This window comes from Xyrauchen texanus, chromosome 17, assembly GCF_025860055.1.
Source record: "Xyrauchen texanus isolate HMW12.3.18 chromosome 17, RBS_HiC_50CHRs, whole genome shotgun sequence".
Lineage (NCBI taxonomy): Eukaryota > Metazoa > Chordata > Actinopteri > Cypriniformes > Catostomidae > Xyrauchen > Xyrauchen texanus.
The window spans coordinates 16,863,651-16,882,321 of record NC_068292.1 but is presented as its reverse complement, the minus strand read 5'-3'; the positions used below and the strand labels follow the sequence as shown (position 1 = coordinate 16,882,321).

The following is an 18,671-nucleotide window of genomic DNA, read 5'->3' as shown; positions in this document are numbered from 1 at the left end:
TCATAACACTCTCCATACCTCCTCGAACGCAGAACAGATTTTGGCACAGGTCAGAGCTGCTGTCATAATGTGTCATAAAGTGTTTAAATTGACCATTTAAAAGTGATTTACTTTAAAAGTCAGGACACATCATGTTTGCCACTTCGATTTCTGTAAGACTGCAAATAAGGTGCTCTTACAACAAAGATGGAATAAGATTGTTAAAGGGATAGTTCACCCAAAAAGGAAAATGCATCTTTTGCATCCCGTGTATGACTTTCTTTCTTCTGCTGAACACAAACTAAGCTTTTAGAAGAATATCTCAGCTCTGTAGGGCAATAGTAAGTTAATGAGTACAAGTTAATGGTGACCAGAAATTTGAAGCTCAAAAAAGCAAAACAAAGGCAGCATAAATGTAATCAACATTACTCCAATGGTTAAACCAATGACTTCTGAAACGATCTAATAAGTTATGAGTGAGAACAGACAAAAATATAACTCCTTTTCCACGTTATATCTTGCCAATGCAGTCTCAAGGCACGATCGTGATTTCAAGCCTGATTACACTTCTTAGCGCAATCTAGCGCTGTACACATGCGTCACTTATACAGAAACATAATTGAGCTTGAAATCATAGTCACCAAGGAGACTGCAGGTGTCAAGGTTTATAGTGAAAAAAATCTGTTATATTTTGGCCTGTTTCTCACCCACACCTATCATGTCATTTCAGAAGACATGAATTAAAATATTGGAGTAATATGGAATACATTTATGATGCCTTAATGTGCTTTGAGGTTCAAAGTTTTGGTCACCATTAACTTGCATTGTCTGGACCAACAGATCCGAGATATTCTTCTGAAAATCTTTGTATCATGAGGGCAAGTAAATGATGAGAGAATTTTCCTTTTTGAGTGAACTATCCCTTTACAGAAAAATTGCACACAAAAAATGTAATTGACATCATTTACGTATTTCCAAACGCACGTTTCATTTTAAAATAATTTTTTGTCCATTGTAGAGCTTGATAGCTGTGATCACTATGAAATGTCATGTCACTTTTCTATAGATTTTGTGCTTGGAGATGCTTGAATTTTTGAGAAAAGTCTGTTCTGCTACAAATCTATACAGGGATAAACACATACTTTTCCATGTGCAAATGCTCCAATGACAATAGCAGCAGGTCCGTCTGTAGGGACAATTGTTCTGGGACACACAGCATCTCCGGCTTTGAAGGATGTAGAATATCGGGGACATCCAGGTGGCAGGTGGTCTGACACTGGATTTTTAATTAGTCTTAACAAACACTGAGGGCCATCTGCTGCTCTCACACTCATCTTGTTCAGTAGCTGGACTATAGGAGGGAAAACAGTAGGTGACTAATTTGGCCTTTATATGCTACAACAGTTCTTTTGTATTACTATAGTTTTAAGAAATAATGTATAATTAGGAAACATTGTCAGAAAGGAAGTTAATGTACCAATGCATGCAAATTTACCCATAAGACCACAAAATCTCACAAATGTGCGAGGAATTCTTGTCTGTGGGTTGATCTCGATTAAAACGTTCTTCTCTGTGTGAATGTACACTTGAAGTAGTCCAGCTCAATTCAAAGGACTGTCCAGTAACATCAACAAGCACTGTGAGAATTAAGACAACAGTCAGACACTCAAAGAATTAAAATGAGATGGGATACCACTGAAGACAGGGCAATCATTTGTCAATAAAATAATTTAAATATCTTACGATGGAATATTTTCTTAATTCAATATGGGAATCGTAAAACTAAATGTAATTATTTATATAACCCTCAATACATTTAACACCCAATTAAAACACTTAGTAGATTTACTAGTGAATCAGGATGACTGGGCAAAGCTTACCTGATGAGTGATGTCAGGGCGAATATTTCCAGGGTCTCTTCCACTCTATCATACTCTAATGCTGATCACAGTTCAGCAACTCAAATGTCTTACCAACCTGCATAGAAATAGGTTATATTCAGCATCCTATGAAAGTAAACCTTTTTACCAAGATAAATCTTACTGCCACAGTTCTAGTGGCTTTCCAGTGAATACCACTTAGATCAACTAATGCAAACTTTCAACTTAGTGAGTATCGTTGTAATTTACCTTTACGGTTTCAAGCGTAGCTCCTTCTAAAACAACAACGAGACGTTTCTCTTACGAGAGGTTCTCTCGTATTGCGTAAGCTAGCTTACGCTACGGGAAAGATTAATCTTTTCTGAGATATTGAAGCCAAAAAATTATCCTTAATTTTTGTATCCATTGTCAACGCAGTGCGGCAGCTGCAGACCTTGAGCGGGCTATCTAGCGAGCTCATAGGTTGCTCTGCGGCAACTGCTGCAGCCTATAGACGAGCTTGGGCGAACTCGCATCCGATGAGAGGCGTCCGCGCGCTCACTGCATCAAAGCCCGCCAAAATGGGCGTGACTAGAGTGCATATAAGCGTAGTTCGTAGGCTGGAACCCCGATTTTCATCTCTTCAGCGAAGCTCTTCGCATCACTAAACTGGAAGCCGCGTCGCCGTTCGAGGGGCATCAAGCAAGCGTGGACAGCGTCGAAGAAGCCGGCCGTCTTCGCCACCTTCAGCCGTCCTGCGAGCTACGCCATCCGGCGACGTATCCTTTTAAAAGCAAGCTAGTTCTTAAGAACTTCACAAAAGAGTACGAGCGTTTTTTAAGATGCCTCGCTCCACTTGCGCCTCATGCCGCTCCTCTCAGCACCGGAGACCGCCACATCATCTGCGCTCTCTGCCTGGGACTGGGGCATGCAGAGCTCGCTCGCCCGGCGGATGTGATCTCTGCGAGGAGCTGCCGATGTCGACCCTGCGGGCTCGACTCGGCGCTCAGGACCGAAGCCGCCGCGCCGCCTTCCGTTCAGCCGCGCAGAAAAAGCGCCGCTCTCAAAGGCTGCCGGAAACAATGGTAGAAGCGATTGCCTCGCCGGAGCCCATCCCTCGAGCATCGCCTTCACCCTCCCGCCCACCGGAGCAGCGCAGTTGCCGCCGGCGGCTGCTCTGCTGCCATCTCGGACGAAGAAGCGGAGGATAAGGGCTGTTCCATCATGGCTTCGGACAGCGAGGTGGTCAGGCTCACACGCCTCCTCCTCAGCCCAGGAATCCAGCAGGACCCGCGCCGAGTCGAGGGGAACTAACACGCCTCCTCACACAGGCCGTCGACCGCCTCGGGCTCGAGTGGTCACCGCCCTTGAGCAGGCACCCAACAGACTTGACGGCTGCTTTCTACAGAGCCGCCACCGGGCAGCACCCGCTACCGGGTCGCTCCCTTCCTGCCGGAACTCCACGCCGAGTTTTCCAAATCATGGAGCAGCGCCTTTCTCGGCCAGGGTCCGATCCCACATCTCCACCTCTCTTGCTTCGGTGGACGGCGCCACTGAGAAGGGCTACGCTTCCATCCCTCCGGTCGAGGATGCGGTAGCAGCACACCTTTGCCCGCCCTCCGCGAGATGGCGGTCTAAACCAGTGCTCCCGTCTAAGGCCTGCAGAACAACTTCCGCCTGTGTTGGCGCGCCTATTCCGCCGCCGGCCAAGCTGCATCTGCTCTGCACTCTATGGCCGTCCTACAGATCCTCCAAGCGGACCTTCTGCGGGAGTGGGATGAGGAAAGTAGGCATCCAGAGGCCGTTGCAGACATACGGAGTGCTCACGGACCTCGCCCTCGCGCTTCCAAAGCTGCAGCCCAAGCTAAAGGGGAAGTGCATGGCGCGCTGACTGTGACCGAGAGACATCTGTGGTTAACGCTAGCCAACATGGGAGAAGCAGAGCGCTCTACGTTCCTCAACGCACCGCTCTCTCCATCCGGTCTCTTCGGCTCCGCGGTGAGTGGTATCATTGACCGGTTTTCAGAGGTCCAAAAAGCCACACAAGCCATGAATCTCGTCGCGCTAGCGCCTCTGCAGGCCGCTCACGTGATCAGCCTCCTGCACGAGCCTCTTAACAGCGCCCAGCTCAACAATCTCAGACTTCTCAGCGTCGACAGGGCGGCCACCCTCGATCGCGCTCAGACAGCCGCCGCAGGCCGCAGACCGCCGCCCCCCCGCGGGCCTCGATTTAAGGTAACGCTGAAACCATAGCAACCGAAGTCTTCCTAACTTTGTTGAACAAACGACGGCTCAGTCCCGCCGCGGCCGGACCACCGTCAAAGCTTTGCCCCCTGTCAGTCCCCTTCTCTCAGGCTACTACAGTGGTGAATTTAGCAGCCAACAAGCCGGTGACACTGCCCGCTTGCCTGCACTCAAACGCCGTTTTCACGGCGACCCAAATAAATCTTGTAAAGAGCAAACATGTCTTATGTGTAGAAAATGTGCCCACAACCCAGTGTTCGCCCCTACACACAAGCATAACACATCCCGTGGCCCTATCAGAGCACGCTCTCATAAAGCGGTTATGAACCGCTCGAGCGTCAGAGTCAATGAAGGCGCCCACAAATGCATGCGCGCGCCCATTCTCTGGCCGCTCTGTCACACGACCAGCCCTATGTGTAGAAAATGTGCCCACAATCCAGTGTTCACTTCTGCACACAAGCACTGCATGTCTCGTGTCCCCACCAGAGCACGCTCACATAAAGCGGTTACGAACCGCTCGAGCGCTAGAGTCAATAAATGCGCCCACGAATACGTGCGCGCACCCATTCTCTGCCCGCTCTGTTACACGGCCAGCAAACATTCCTCTGTGTGTAAGTCCCGTGCCCATGACTATGCTTGCGCATCACGTAACAGATGTGACTATTTCCCCATTCATTCCAATCGGGAAGTCACTCACAAAATAGCCTGTTCATGCTGTCTGCGAGCAATCATGCATGAACACACTAAACGCGCTCACACATTTTGTTCAGCGCTCTGTGTGCGGCACTCAGAGCGAATTGGCCATTCACCCTCTAGCGTTACGCTTCAAAGCGTGGGAAGCTATTCCAGGGATATCCAAGTGGGTGTTAAGCACAATACAACAGGGCTATTTGCTACAGTTCGATCGCCGCCCTCCTCGCTTCAGAGCGCGGCTCGAAACCACTGTGAACCAGTGTTGCCAACTATTTTCAATGGAAAGTAGCTAAGGCCTGCTCGAAAAGTAGCTAAATGTCGCCAGATGACGTCATGCGTCATTAGCATATTAATGACGTCATCGCGTCGTATTTGCATTCTGCCTAATTTGTCGGTACTGTAGCCTACTTCAGTTTATAATAACGGTTATCTCCCCTAAACCGTGCTCATACTGTTTTTATATAAGTATATAGCCGAAAAACGGTCAAATTAAATGTTTTGAATTAAAACAAAGGAGAAGGCAGCTGATATGTGATCACTGATTGGTTTCTAATAACACAGCGTGCACATGCGCAGCTCATTCATGTCTATGTCCGCTGGCGTGCAGTCAACGGAATGTGCTGCTCCTCTCAGCCGCTCACTGAACAGAGCAGACGCAGCGGGGAAGTAAGACCTCACGCTTGCAGTACTGGCGATATGTGGAATTTGGAAAGTTGCTAAGGTTTGTCCAAAAAGTCGATAGATTTGTCGCTAGTCGCTTTTTTGAAAAAATGTCGCTAAAGGGGTCTGAAAAGTCGCTAAAAATAGCGACAAATTCGCTAAGTTGGCAACAATGCTGTGAACACGGAAGCAGCGTGCATGCTTCGTTCAGAAATAGCAAGCCTTCTGTGCAAAAGGGCCATAGAGAAAGTGCCACCCTCTCTGAGCGAGTCGGGGCTTTACAGCCGTTATTTTCTTGTTCCCAAGAAAGACGTCGGCCTCAGACCCATATTAGATCTCAGGGTTTTGAACAAGGTGCTTGCAAAAAGACCGTTCAAAATGCTTACAATCAGGAAACTCCTCGCGCATGTGCGCCAGAGGGGGACTGGTTTATTTCTCTCGATCTGAAAGATGCATACTTTCAGATTCAGATAAATCCCGTCACAGGCCATTCTTGAGATTCAGCCGACGGCCAGGTTTATCAATACACCGTCCTCCCGTTCGGCCTGTCCTTAGCACCCGTACTTTCACGAAGTGCATGGATCGGCGCTCGCACCCTGTGGAGTCAGGGTTTGCGAATTTTGAACTATTTGGACGACTGGCTGATTATGGCACAGTCACATATGGAGCTTCTGTCTCACAGAGCAGTTCTCCTCAGCCATCTGAACAGTTTGGGTCTTGCAGTCAGTTGGACCAAGAGCTCACTACAGCCCAGTCAGACAATTTCCTTCCTTGGAACAGAACTAGACTCCGTGGCAATGACGGCTCGCTTATCTACACAGCGGCGCCGTGTTCAGCGACTAGACGCATCTTTTCAGATGAACAGCCTCACGCCTCTGAAGAAATTCCAGAGAGTGCTAGGTTACATGGCCTCAGCCGCAGCAGTACTTCAGCTGGGTTTACTGCACATGCGCCCGCTTCAGCATTGGCTAAACACCCGCGCGTCTCGCCGGGCTTGGGCCACAGGCCGCCAGCCCATCAAGGTGACTTCGACCTGTATATCAGCTCTGCAGCCCTGGACAGTGGCCTAATGGTATCAGCGGGGAGTGACAATGGGAGCTGTATCTTGCCGAAAAGTCATCTCGACAGACGCCTCCAACACGGGTTGGGGCGCGGTCTGCGAGGGCTCTCCGGTTTTCGGCCTATGGTCAGTTCAGGAAAAGCTCCTTCACATAAATTGTCTGGAAATGATAGCGGTCGAGTACGCCGCGTCGCTTTCTCCGGTCATTCAGGGTCACCACGTCCTGGTCCGTTCGGACAACAGATCTGTGGTATCCTACCTAAACCGTCAGGGCGGAGTCAGATCCAGGAACCTCTTCCATCTGACGAAACGCATACTGAGTTGGTCCCAGTGCCACCTGCGCTCGCTGAGGGCGACGCACGTGCCAGGCCACCTGATCGACGGCCCGGACAGACTGTCCAGAGACAATATTCCCCCAGGGGAATGGTCCCTGCACGCTCAAACAGTCCAGACGTTATGGCACCTATTCGGCAGAGCAGAGATAGACCTCTTTGCGTCCAAAGAGAACTCTCACTGCCCAATATTTTTCTCGAGCGAGGACGCAGCTGGCCCAGGACTGGCCAGACGCCCGCTTTACGCCTTCCCTCCCGTCTCGCTATTGCCACAGGTAATGCAGAGGATCAGGGAAACGCGTCACTCGGTGCTCCTCATAGCCCCGCATTGGGAGAATCAGACATGTGTAACACTTCCCAAGGAAGGAGGACAGGAAACAGGTCTTCACCACAAGGTAAGGTTTTAATTCCCTTTTTGTTCCGTACAATCTTATTTTACAAACACAATACAACACAATGCCAAACACTGGGTTCACATGTCATCTCCCTCCTCTGGGGCCCTCTCGCTGCCTTTTTATGCCGCTCTCCTCGTACTCACTGAAATTAGAGACAGGTGTTTAGACATACTTTAGCTCAGGTGTAAGCGCCCTTACCGCTTTTCTCTCCCGGACGGGCGCTTGACCACGCCCCCGCTGCCACATACCCCCACCGCCCGACTCAGGCCGAGGCGTCATCCGGCCTGCCTACCACTCCCCATTTCTGGAGAGGAAGTCGGCGACAGCCATCTGCACCCCGGTCTGTGGACCACCTTGAATTTAAAGGGCTGGAGAGCTAGATACCAACGGGTGATCCGGGCGTTAGTATCCTTCATGCGATGGAGCCACTGCAGTGGGTGTGATCCGAACAGAGGGTGAAGGCCCGCCCCAGCAGGTAGTAACGGAGGGTGAGGACCGCCCACTTGATGGCCAAACACTCCTTCTCCACGGTGCTGTACTTAGTCTCCCTTAAGGAGAGCTTACGGCTAATGTACAGCACCGAGCTCCTCTCCCTCCACCACCTGCGAGTACGGCCCCCAGCCCTCTGTCTGAAGCGTCCATCTGTAATAAAAAGGGGAGAGAAGTCAGGTGCATGAAGAAGCGGCCCCCACAAAGTGCGGCTTTAACCTGCATAAACGCCTGTTGGCACTGCTCCGACCACTGGACCGGATCTGGAGCCACCTTTTTAGTGAGGTCAGTCAGCGGGCTGGTGGCGTCCGAATAATTAGGCACAAACCTTCTATAATAGCCAGCCAGCCCCAGAAACTGCCTCACCCCATTTTTGGTCTTAGGTCTAGGGCAAGTCGCAATCGCCGCGGTCTTATCAATTTGGGGCGCACCTGGCCATGACCCAAGTGGAACCCCAGATACCGTACCTCCACCGCATCGTCAGCACTTCTTAGGGTTTGCCGTGAGCCCGCCCGCCGCAGCGATCTCAGGGCGGCCCTCAGATGTTGCATGTGCCGCTGCCAATCATTGCTATAAATGATAATATCATCTAAATAGGCAGCGGCGTACGCGGTGTCGCGGTCTGAGGATCCGATCCATGAGTCGCTGAAGCGTGGCTGGTGCCCCAAACAAACCGAAAGGAAGCGTCACAAATTGGTGTAACCCAAGCGGCGTAGTGAAGGCTGTTTTCTCCACGGGACATTGGTGTCAAGGGGATCTGCCAATAACCCTTTGTTAAATCCAAGGTCGAATAAAATCGAGCAGTACCTAACCGATCGAGCAGTTCATCAACACGGGGCATTGGGTATGTGTCAAATTTAGACACCGCGTTGACTTTCCTGTAATCCACACAGAATCGAACAGACCCATCACTCTTGGGAACAAGAACAACCGGGCTGGACCAATCACTGTGGGATTCCTCTATTACGCCCATATCGAGCATCGCATCTAATTCTTCCCGTACTATTTTCTTTTTATGTTCGGGTAAGCGATAGAGGCGACAACGCACCACAGCGCCCGGCTCGGTCTCGATGTGGTGCTGTATGATGTTTATACGGCCCGGTAGAGGGAAAACACATCCGCAAATTCCTTTTGTAATTCAGAAACCTCTGTGAGTTGCCGCGGTGAGAGTTGGTCTCCACAAGTAACCGAGTGTTAAGATTGTAGTTTTGTTTACCTCCGGCCCGAGCTCCGCCCTCTCGGAACTACAGTGGCCAACGTCACAGAGGCTGCCTCCTCCCTCCATAATTTCAGGAGGTTGAGGTGATAAATCTGACGTCGCCCCTCTATCGGTGCGTTTAACTTCATAATCGAGATCCCCAACTCATCGTGTGACCTCAAAGGGTCCTTGCCACTTGGCGAGTAATTTAGAGCTTCGATGTTGGGAGTAATACTGAGTACCTTATCTCCGGTGCAAATTCCGTAGCCGAGCACCCCTGTCATACAGCCGGCGTTGGCGTTCTTGAGCTTGGAGCAAATTCTCCTGTGTTAATCACCCCAGTGTGTGGAGTTTTGCTCTAAGATCGAGAACGAACTGAATTTCATTTTTACTATTAGAAGGTCCCTCCTCCCACGCCGCGGATGACGTCAAGGACCCGCGGGGCATCGCCCGTACAGCAGTTCAAGCGGGGAGAACCCGGTGGAGGCTTGTGGGACCTCTCGTACTGCAAATAACAGGGGTCTAGCCACTTATCCCAATTTCTAAGCGTCCTCGTGTAATGCAATTCACGAATCATGTTCTTGAGCGTTTTATTAAATCGTTCCACTAGGCCATCTGTCTGCGGGTGGTAAGCGCTAGTGCTGAATCGATTTGATGCCCAAGAGCTCGTAAAGTTCGCGAAGTGTTACGTGACATAAAAGTCGGTGCCTTGATCGGTGAGGATTTCTTTCGGAATCCCCACCGGAGATTATCTTGAAGAGTGCCCCTGCAACACTACGTCGCGGAGATGTTGCTCAGAGGCACTGCTTCCGGATATCGCGTCGCGTAATCCACTAGGACTAACACAAAGCGATGTCAGCGTGCTGACCGTTCTAATGGCCCGGCGAGGTCCATCCCAATTCTCTCGAAGGGGACCTCGATTAATGGTAGAGGGCGCAATGGCGCTTTTGGGGTGGCCGGTGGGTTTACCAGCTGACATTCACGGCACGCCGCACACCACCTGCGGACGTCACCGCCAATGCCCGGCCAATCGAAGCGGGCTATTAGGCGGAGAAGTGTTTTCCGTTCCCCTAGGTGACCGGCCATAGGATTATAGTGAGCCGCCTGGAAAACCATTTCCGCGGCTTCGTGGAACCAATAATTGTGTCACTTCCTCCTTTGTTTGAGCGTCCTGCGTCACTCTATATAACCGATCATTAATCATAGCAAAGTATGGGTATGCAATGGCGACGCCGGCCGGAGCTGTTGACCATCAATCACTCTCACTTGGTCAAGAGCATGTTTAAGAGTTTCGTCCCGCGACTGCTCTAGAGGAAAGTCCCTTCAGGGAATTCCCTGAGAGGAGGCGGCCACCTCGCCCCTTTCCTCGTCATTCCGAGCAGCCGAGGGCGGTCCGGCTCCGCCTCCCTGCCAAAGCATCGCACAGCACACCTCTTTATGCAGGACCCATCCGCACAAATACCCTCTAATATATCTTTAAAATTCGGCCAATCAGTACCCAAGATTAGCGGATGGGTGAGGCGGAACTAACCGCTGCCTCCACACTATGTTCTTTTCCCCTAAATATCATCGCCAACGTCACCATGGGATATTTGTGAACATCCCCATGCACACACCTCACCCTCACCAGTTTAGATAAACCCAAAGCCCGGGTTGAACCAAGCGTTGGTGGATGGTGGTCTGATTGCAGCCGGTATCCAGCAAAGCTTGGTAAATACCCCCTGATCCTTACCGAATCCGGTATGCTCCAGCCCGATAGGGGCAGCCTGCGGGACGTCGGAGACCCGCACCACCGTCCCCACCTCCATCAGCGGACACTGATCCCGGAAGTGGCCGGGTCTCCGCACCTCCAACAGGCCGGCCCAGGCGTTGCGGCCGCACTTGTGCTGGCGGGCCCCCACCTGAGGAGGAGAGCGGCTGAAAGACGGGGAATGGGAGGGCGCATTCTCCCACGGCCGGGGAGCAGGTCTCTGGAACCCTCCACGCCTGCGCGGGGCAGTAACGGGCCCTGGGGAGAGAACAGAAGGAAAAAACACAGGGGGGGGCGAGGGCCTGGGCAGATACAAGGGAAGGGGAGAGAGACGAAGAAGAGGGCTCGTCCGCCCTCGGGATCGCCGCCAAGTGGTCCTCCGCCAACCGAACAGCTTCCTCCAGCGACGCCGGGCGATGGCACTGGACCCACTCCGCCGTCTTCCGAGGCAGCCGTTGAATGAACTGTTCCAGTACCACCTGGTCGATTACTCCCTCGACGTCGCAGTCCCCCGCGAGCAGCCACCTCCCGGAGCCGTTGAGTGAACGCGAAGGGGCGATCGGACGTTCCTAGCTTCATGCCCCGGAAGAGCTGGCGATTCTCTTCTGGGCTCCGACCGACCCGCTGCAGAATAGACCTCTTCAGATCGGGGTATGCCAGGAGGTTCGTCGCCGGCAGCTGCTGTGCCGCAAGTTGAGCTTCCCCGGACAGAAGGGGAATCAGGCGGGCTGCCCACTGTTCGCGGGGCCAGCCCCAGATTTCTGCTGAGCGCTCAAACAAATCGAGGAAGGCCTCAGGATCATCTGCTGCCCCCATCTTCTGTAGCATTGGGGGGGGGCAGCGTAGCGCGGGTGTCCGGGGTCGCGGTTGTGGCTGACGCGTCCCCTGGCTGAGGAGGCTCGGATGGCGTGCCGGTCCTCTGCCTGAGCCCGCATGATTTCGAAAACCGGCGATCTTGGTCTTGCGGAGCTCAAGCAGGGATTGTTGGTGGCCTTGATGCAGCGTCGCGAGGGACTGGAGGACTTCTGCCAGCTGGGAGGACTCTATAGGGCGACCACTTTCCATGTTTCCTTTAATGTCCCGGGTTTCGGCACCAGTGTAACACTTCCCAAGGAAGGAGGACAGGAAACAGGTCTTCACCACAAGGTAAGGTTTTATTCCCTTTTTGTTCCGTACAATCTTATTTTACAAACACAATACAACACAATGCCAAACACTGGGTTCGCATGTCATCTCCCTCCTCTGGGGCCCTCTCGCTGCCTTTTTATGCCGCTCTCCTCGTACTCACTGAAATTAGAGACAGGTGTTTAGACATAATTTAGCTCAGGTGTAAGCGCCCTTACCGCTTTTCTCTCCCGGACGGGCGCTTGACCACGCCCCCGCTGCCACAACATGGTTCCCGGAGCTTAAGCAGCTGTCACTGACAGCGCCGTGGCCCATCCCAGTGAGAGCAGATCTCCTCTCTCAAGCTCGCGGCACAATCTGGCATCCCCACCCAGAGCGCTGGGCGCTGCATGCGTGGGTGATCAACGACTACCCGTCGCTCTGCCAGAAGGAGTAATAAACACCATCATACACGCTAGAGCCCCTTCCACGAGAAGACTCTATGCGTCAAAATGGTCTGTGTTCTCAAAATGGTGCACCGACAGAGACCTGGACCCGCGGACATGTGGGGTGTCGTCGCTGCTCGTATTCCTACAAGAGCTGCTGGATAAGGGCAGATCCCCATCCACGCTCAAAGTGTATGTGGCGGCCGTTGTGGCGTTCGCTGAACCCCTGCACGCCAGTCATGAGGTAAAACGAGCTGGTCATCCGCTTCCTCAGGGAGCTAGAAGGATGAACCCCAGCGCCCCCATCGGTTCCTATCTGGGATCTTTCTATAGTTCTCGAAACTATGAAAGCCCCCTTTCGAACCACTTCAATCCGTGGATTTGAAATACCTTTCACTCAAAACCGTTTTCTGACTGCCCTGTCATCAGTCAAACGTGTGGGAGACCTTCACGCGCTGTCTGTCAGCGATGCGTGTCTTGAGTTTGGACCAAGTGACTCCAAGGTCATTTTAAAGCCTAGACACGGCTATGTTCCCAAGGTGATCGGTACTCCTTTTCAGAGCACAGGTCATTTCCCTATCGGCGCTGCCAGCACCCGATAGCGAACGCGACGCCAATCTCCTTTGCCCGGTCAGAGCACTGAGATTGTATACTGCGTGCTCCGCCGCTTTCAGACGCTCTGAGCAGCTTTTTGTTTCGTTCGGAGGGCGCACCAAAGGTCTCGCCGCCTCGAAACAGACACTATCTAGATGAATAGTGGACGCTACATACGTGCTACATACGCGTCAAAAGACCTGCCATGCCCGTTGGGCATTAGGGCTCACTCCACTAGAGGCATGGCATCCTCGTGGGCGTGGTCCAGCGGGATTTCCATTCACGACATATGTGTGGCAGCGGGATGGACTTCCCCCTCCACCTTTGTCAGATTTTACAATATGGAAGTGCCCGCTCTGCAGGCAAAACTACTAGCGGTTTAATACGCTACAGCTCCCCTGGTGAGCTGCACTGATGGGTCACATTCCACACAGACCGGCACCGCCGCTCTGTCGTTCCCTTCCCACTATGTGCTTATGTATTACACAATCAATGACCCGCATTCTTGCCGCCAATTATTTCCCCACTCATAAGGGCTCCCCGGGTCCCCCTTAATTCCCTGGGGCTCATACAGTGGATGCTTGGCACGCACGGCGTTGACAATGGGTTCCCGTAGCGTAAGCTAGCTTACGCAATACGAGAGAACCTCTCGTAAGAGAACGTATCGGTTACCTAACGTAACCTCGGTTCTCTCTAGATGAGGGAACGAGTATTGCGTAGCCGGCCGTGCTCGCGCCACGGCGACTTTTCGCTTCAGTCAATGAAAACCAGGGTTCCAGCCTACGAACTACGCTTATATGCACTCTAGTCACGCCCATTTTGGCAGGCTTTGATGCAGTGAGCGCGCGGACGCCTCTCATTGGATGCGAGTTCGCCCAAGCTCGTCTATAGGCTGCAGCAGTTGCCGCAGAGCAACCTATGAGCTCGCTAGATAGCCCGCTCAAGGTCTGCAGCTGCCGCACTGCGTTGACAATGGATACAAAAATTAAGGATAATTTTTTGGCTTCAATATCTCAGAAAAGATTAATCTTTCCCATAGCGTAAGCTAGCTTACGCAATACTCGTTCCCTCATCTAGAGAGAACCGAGGTTACGTTAGGTAACCGATACGTTTTCCGTCATCTGATCATGCAGACTTCGATGTTGTTTAGCTTGTTGAGGTTCATATTCATCCAAATGCTCCAGACCACGCTTGATTCCAGTTCATATTCATCCAAATGCTCCAGACCATGCTTGATTCCAGAGCGCGCAGCCATGTTGACAGAAATACGACGCCACAATTGTGCGTCACAACAACAACATATTCAGAGATCTTATAGTGCTCTCATAAACAACTTACGCTGTTCTTTCACTGTAGAGTATGGAATGATTTTCCGGACATTATGGAATGATTTTCCGGACATTATTCAAAAGGAATTGCAAATTGTATTTGCAATTGCGTTTTCAATTTGTGGACGCATAAAATGTGACATAATCCAAACGCAATTGCAAATCGCGCATTACCGTTTGCATTTTCGTTTAAGCGAACGCACAGTGACTGCCAGATTTCAAATGGAAAAGCAAAGTCCATTTGCAACTGTGTTTCCCATATCTTACGAGTTTTGGCCCTGTCATATTTAAATAGCAATTTCAATTACCACGTTTGCTTTTTCACTTTCTCAGCGTCGCGTATGTAGCCAGCCAAAACTCATATGGAATACTAATTCCCTTAGTATTTCCATTTCCAATGCCTTACACAGAAACCTGTCAATCAGGGTCAAGGGTGGGATTATGCTATGGGGCATGTTTGTCTTGGGAAGTGACGTCACTCACAGTCGACGGTAAAGAGTCATTGGCCCTGTCCCAAATATGGTGCACTTCATGCAGACTTTCGGTCTCGTGGACTTAAATTGCGCATGCTCGCTGAGTCTACGAGTCCGTAGGCCGTCCCATTTAGCATTTTAACGCTCTGAAGTGTGCTCAGCAGCGCCCCCTTTGTACCCTTGAAGCGGTCTTCCGCGAAGCCCGCATAGATCCAGGCTTCACGCACTTCAAGTACCCAGGAGTCCTTGCGAAAGGCCAATCAGACAACTGGTGTGAAGAGCGCTTTCGCTCACGGACACAGACAATTGATAACATGGCTGAGAAGAAAATATTTAAGTGTAAGTATCATTATGGTTTTTATGACTGTGTACATTTTACCAGTTGTTACCTACAGTTTATACAAACATTATGGTCATCGACCAGTGGTTGATGTCTCAAACATAGTAATAGCAGCTGAATAATAGGCTGATCGCATAACGATTCATTATATAGAACCGAATGGCAGGGCTTTACTGAGTCATATGTAAGTGAAGTATGGATATTTAAACCTGTAAATTAAAAGCGACATAAAAAAACAAGGTACACATAAAAAATATAAAATACATATATATATATATATATATATATATATATATATATATATATATATGTATATAAAGAAAAAAGAAAATTAAACAGTAAATCAAATAATAATGACTTAATGCATTAACGACTTTTGACAAGTTATATGTTTATCTACAAAGTCAATAACATTTACTTGCTTACCCTTTCCTCCGTGCATAACATCAGCACTTGTATGCATGAAAATAATCTTGTCTTCTACGACGTCGGAGCGTATAAATGTGATTTCTCTGCATGGCAAGCCATCTCGCAAACACAATAGTAAAAACAACAACAATAGGCAGCATATTTCCCGAACCGAACCTGCAGCTCCTGTCCAACAATAACCACGCTTCACGATCGAAGTCTGTCCCAAAATACTTCTCAATGCGCCCTTGTGGACTTGCGCGAGGGGCCCTATAAGTCTGCACTACATGACGTCACCGAAGTGTGGACTCTGAGGAAGTCCACAAGTCCGGAGTGTGCCATTTGGGACAGGGCCATTATATAAACAAGCATTAAAAGTAATGGACCAGAAATCTGTAAGATGGCATCACTGCATCATTCTAAGGAAGCATAATATCTTGAGTTTTGACAGTTTTGTAAATTTTTCTTTTTTAAAACTAATTTTTAAGTGTGTGATCAACGTTGCACCAGAAATATTCTGTCAACTAGTACATAAACAAAAGAGCAGAATAAGAACTAGAGGCACAATAAGTGGAAACTATAGCCGCAAAACGTAGAACAACATTTGGTCAGACATCATTTTCAGTAAGAGGCATACATTTGTGGAATGCATCTGAAATTAAAACATTGACAGACTTCAAGGTTTTTAATACACATTTAAAGCAATGGCTGAAACTGAAACAACTTTGTGAACACTGACTGTACAGGACATAACACAATGCATACAAACATAATGTTGCATATGTGAGCACGCACAGACATATGCACACTTTTGTGTTCTTGTATTGTTAAATGTGTCTAGACTTTGTTTTATAGTGACTTGCACATCTACTTAAGCCCATATCTTATTTCATATATGGGATGTATTTGTTGTATGTATTTTATTAATTATAAATCTTAAACTCAATACTCTGTAATTTTTGTTTTAAATTTATAAGCCTAACCAGGGACAGGGGTTGCAAATTAGTCATGGCTTGAAACATGTATGCTTGGCATCTATTTTGTATTATTTATAAAGCAATGTTCTATGCATTTGTCCCTGTCAAATAAACATTAAAATAAATACAAAATAAATAAAGAGGTGATGCCCTGAACAGACGCCGGTTTATTTGATCTTGACCGTTGACTGTGAGTGACATCTCTTCCCAAGACAAACACGCCCCATAGCATAATCCCACCCTTGACCCTGATTGACAGGTTTCTGTGTAAGGCATCAATGGAAATACTAAGGGAATTAGTATTCCATTTGAGTTTTGGCTGGCTACATACGCGACGCTGAGAAAGTGAAAAAGCAGACGTGGTAATTGAAATTGCTATTTAAATATGACAGGGCCAAAACTCGTAAGATATGGGAAACACAGTTGCAAACGGACTTTGCTTTTCCATTTGAAATCTGGCAGTCACTGTGCGTTCGCTTAAACGAAAATGCAAACGGTAATGCGCGATTTGCAATTGCGTTTGGATTATGTCACATTTTATGCGTCCACAAATTGAAAACGCAATTGCAAATACAATTTGCAATTCCTTTTGAATAATGTCCGGAATATCATTCCATAGTAGAGAGCGTAACGGCTAGTAACGGTAATCTAGCGTGTTACGATAGTCAACCTTTGGAGTTGCCTTACAAATAATGTAGAGTGTCGTAAAGTGACACCTATCTGTCGCAAAATCGTCTGCGACTTCTCTTATAAAACATCAATTTATCGTTGTAAACTCCACTCATAGATCATTCCAAAAGAGTGTTTAGTGTACAACATGTTGAAGATTGGCTGAAAGGTGGTCAATTCATTAAATTATTAGGTGTTTCCTCACAAAAGCGTTTTATTCAGCGTTGTGAACATCCTTTCAAAAAGACCGGCATCCTCGCCAGTGTACCGCCATATAATGTCTATGGAACGGCCGCGTTACGCTAATCTACGCTAACCTTGTGGTCCCATGGCAGAAGGGATTTGACAGATTTGGTCAGAGCGGCAAAATGACGAGTTCTTTTCACAGTTATATAATAAACAAGTGATGTATAATACTATGCCTGGCCTCCTCTTTAATGTAATGTAATATCTGTTTTCGTTTAAAAATCAAGCCATTCATGTTTCACTAATTCATATTTAAAAGATGGATTTATTTGTAAAAAAAAAAAAACACATTTGTTATTATGATAAAAATACGTTTTTAGAGATTACTGTTATTAGTTTATTTATATTATCATATTATATTATATTATATTATATTATATTATATTATATTATATTTTTATATTATATCATATTTGTCATCTTTTTTAATTAGTGACATTTCACAAGCATTAACAGCTTTATAAAAATACCTTTATGTTGTCATGAAAACAAAAATGCGTTTTTAGAGATTACTATTATTAAGCTGTCACGTTTCCGGCATTTGTGCCGGCTCATACTCTTGTTTGGGTTTCTCTCTCCCTCCTGTCTCACAGGTGGAGCCAGCACCTGTGATCAGCATTTCCATGGGAATGCTGATTGATCTAGGGAGACGATGATATTTCTTTGCCAGTTTATTGTTTGCTGTCAATGTTAACTCTGCTCTCTTGTGTAGCTAGCACGTGCTCTTGTGTCTGTTGGTTGCCTGTCTGTAGAGGTGTGGTTACCTTCCATTTCACTGTCGTCTTCGCCTGTATTGATGCCCAGTTCCCTTTGAGGAATATTCCTTGGTCTCTGCCCACTTGTTGGAGAAGGATTTTGTCTGGGCATTGCTTCTCACCACACCAGTTTCAACGGACTCTCTTCAGATTGCTCCTGACTTCCACAATGCACACACTCATCATACAAACACACTCATTCCTTAGCCCATAGTAGCTATAGCCTTTTGACTCTGCTCATTACTGCAGCCGGTGCTGTGTGGGCCTGTCCTTGTTTACAAAAGTTGTTAATAAACTCCTTGACTGCTTCCTTCTGCGTTTGGGTGCATTTGTCTCCCCTCACCCTCTGACATAAGCTAATTATATTATTAGACATATATTATATTTTATTCATCCTTGAAGTGAATTTTCACATAAAAAACTTTATTAAAAAATACCTGTTTATGATTTCCTGTTAAAAATTTAACACATGAGAAATGCACTTAAAATAGCTTAATACTACTAGGATTAATACATTTGTACATTTTCATCATAAGGTATATTCTAAACCAAATTGATCTATAAATGTAAGAAAATATAAATTTACTATGTCTATATATTTGGTGTATTTTCATTTCATAATTCCTTTATATTTTTGCTTATTTAAACTATTTGTAGTGAAAAATACAACCA

General features: G+C 48.2%; 1 pseudogene; it reads right to left on the bottom strand.

Annotated features, from left to right (window-relative positions):
- On the bottom strand, positions 1 to 18,111 carry LOC127657624 (ribosomal RNA small subunit methyltransferase NEP1-like; annotated as a pseudogene).
- Positions 18,112 to 18,671: the final 560 nt, after the last annotated feature.